Source organism: Dipodomys spectabilis, unplaced genomic scaffold (assembly GCF_019054845.1).
Source record: "Dipodomys spectabilis isolate Male_0828 unplaced genomic scaffold, ASM1905484v1 ptg000064l, whole genome shotgun sequence".
NCBI lineage: Eukaryota > Metazoa > Chordata > Mammalia > Rodentia > Heteromyidae > Dipodomys > Dipodomys spectabilis.
The window spans coordinates 2,836,682-2,839,731 of record NW_024870741.1 but is presented as its reverse complement, the minus strand read 5'-3'; the positions used below and the strand labels follow the sequence as shown (position 1 = coordinate 2,839,731).

The 3,050-nt window shown below is 35.7% G+C and overlaps 1 pseudogene; it reads right to left on the bottom strand.

Moving 5' to 3' along the window:
* Nucleotides 1–2,704: 2,704 nt before the first annotated feature.
* LOC122108719 lies at nt 2,705–2,804 on the bottom strand (annotated as a pseudogene).
* Between the last annotated feature and the right edge of the window lie 246 nt (nt 2,805–3,050).

Genomic DNA, 3,050 nt, shown 5'->3' with positions numbered 1-3,050 from the left:
AGGGTTTGCAGGAAGAAAAAAAAGTACGATACCACAAAAAGTGGCGAGCTTCAGAGGGCTGGGGTATTATGTCTTTTTCTTTGCACAGTGGGTCTGAATGACAAGGCTGCAAGGTGGACATGACCTGCCATTGCTCATACATGCAAGGCAAGCACTCCACCACTGAGCCACTTTCTATTTTCTCATTCCTAGAAGAAGCTGCACATAAAAGCAACACTGATCTTCATTTTCAGTCTGTACCTTTGAATACGGAGGAACATCTATCCTCTGCTCTCCATCAATTACCTACTTTCCAGTTAGAATGACTTGGAATAATAAAAATGGAAAAAGAGAAAATAAATCATCATGAAAATAAACAGATGCAGAAAATTCACTGTATTTTTCTCACAAGTTCAACCATTATAAACTATTGAGGAAATACAGGGACACCTTATTCTCACTGGCACTGAAAGTCTCTAGTTAGGCAATTCTGATGAAGATGAGGAACAAAATGAAAAAGTGAGGAATCGTATCAATTGCAAGAAAAAAATTGGAGTAGGATCCAAGCAAATTTCTTCTTTGGGCTGCTGAAAATAATCGGCTTACTAGAGTGTGGTGACTACTTTCCATAAAGGCCACTCATGTGAATACTAGGGATGACAATGAATATACCCCTCTTCATCGGGAAGCCTACAGTGGGCACTTAGATATTGCCCATGAGTTTGTGGCTCAAGCAGCAGATATTCATGCAATAATTGTTAATGGCTGGACACCCCTGCGCAGTGGTTACTCGTGAAATAATACCAGCGTGGCGTCTTTCTTACTTCATCATGATGCAGATACCAATGCCCAAACTAAACGCCTCTTTACTCCCTTGCATCTTGCTGCTGGGAACATAGATAGCAAAGATACACTGGATCTCCTTCTGTTGACCAGGTCTGAAGAACAACTTGGAAGAAACTGCCTTTGATATTACCAAAAGGATAAGTATGTATCACTACCTCTTTGAAGTTGTGGAAGGCTGTACAAATTGTTCTATTCAGTTGTAATGGTTTGGTTAAGTTTCTTTTCTTTTCTCTTTTTTTTTCTTTTTCTTTTTTTTTTGTTGAGTTTTATTATTTTATTGTGAAAACACCATACAGAGGGGTTAAAATTACATGGGCAAGGTACTGAATACATTTCTTATCAAGCATTGTTGCCTCCTCCTTTATTTCCCCTTCCCATACCTTCTCATCTCCCCCCACTCCCCTCCCCCCTCATTACTCCTCCTTCACGGCCAAAGTCGTAAAGTTCGTTTTTCTACATGACGTCTTGTACATCTCATTGTTGCAATGGGTCAACCTGTATCCCTATTTAAACAATTTGTTTTTTCCCTTCCCCTCCACAAATCATACCAACATCAAATACAATGAAAGCAGGGGTTATACGGTGGGGGAGGGACATACAAAGCAACAAAGAAATCATCTTATAAATATGTTAGAAACAATCACAAGAAAGAAAAAAAAAACATTTGAATCCTTATCTTGGGGTTCATTTCACCTAACATCAACTTATCTGACCATTTCTGCTTGTCTCAGACATATACTAGTTACAAATAAGGGAAACCATGGGATCTATGTTTCTTTGGGCCTGGCTTACTTCAATATAATTTTTTCCAAGTCTTTCCATTTCCTAATAAATGGGGCAATGACATTCTTTCTGAGGGAGGAATAAAATTCCATTCCATAGAATTCTATTTTCTTAATCCATTCATCTACTTAGGGGCATCAAACAAGACCATACAAAAGCTACCAAAACAACTATGTTTATTGCAGCATTATTTAGCATAGCTAAGATATCAGTTACGTTTCTTAAACATCAAAATGCCAGTCCACTCTTTGTGTCCATACAAAATATTTTCAGAATTCAAATAACAGCAATATCTTACTGTAAAAATTCCGTGGAATTTTTCCAAGTGAATTGCCTGACTTTGATGTCAAATATATTTGAGTTGTTTGTGTACATCTACAATGATTTCTGCAGAGTTTGTGATTTTTTAATCAGAAATAATTTGATCTTATCTGTTGAAATGAGTAGTACAGAACCTAAAGATATTTCTGCTTCTGGTCTGAAAAAATTATATTTTAAAATATTCTATATTCTGTGTTTGCATAATATCCATAATCTATTTCATTCTTTCCTAGATATACTTTGCATTCAACATTGTTTTATAATATATATATTCATTAATAAATGTGTCCTTTCAGATTGTATTCCATATAGAAAATTTAAGATTATTTTTTTTCTAGGTTCTTTTTTTTTTTTTTGGTCCAGTCGTAGGCCTGAACTCTGGGCCTGGACGCTGTCCCTCAGCTCTTCAGCTCAAGGCTAGTGCTCTACCACTTGAGCCACAGCACGACTTCCGACTTTTTCTTTTTGCTTATGTGGTGCTGAGGAATCGAACCCAGGGCCTCAGGCATGCAAGGCAAGCGCTACCACTGAGCTACCTTCCCAGCCCCTTTTTCTAGGTTCTTATAGTAGTATATTTTTTTTGGATAAAATGACAATATTAACTAATTTCAAAAGTTTTGTAAAGGTTATTCTATGTAAAGGCCTTTCTAAGGTGAAGATTTAATACACTGATGTCAAACTAATGTTTAATTCTAACACTTGCATATATTGTTACACTTGTAATTTTGTAATCAACTTTTTAATAACTGTTTTTCATTTCTGCAACTGAAGAATGAAAAATATGGAATACTTCACGAATTTTCATATTATCCTTGTGCAAGTGTCATGTTAATCTCTGCATTGTTGTAATTTGGGTATACGTGCTGCTGAAGCATGTAGTATCCTCTAAATTTAAGTAGTTAATGATGCAATCTTTATATAGGCTTATATCCTTGGGTGCCTATTTGTAGCAAGGAAACCTTATTGTTCCTAACAATACTATTGATCTTATTTCCCTAAAATAATGTGTATAGTGGGAAAAAAATTATATTGTTCGGTTGATTGCTCACATTTGCATTTTTTGTCAATGACAATTTTAAGTCTTTTTCATTTTAGATTTGATCATACTTTGAAGCACTTAT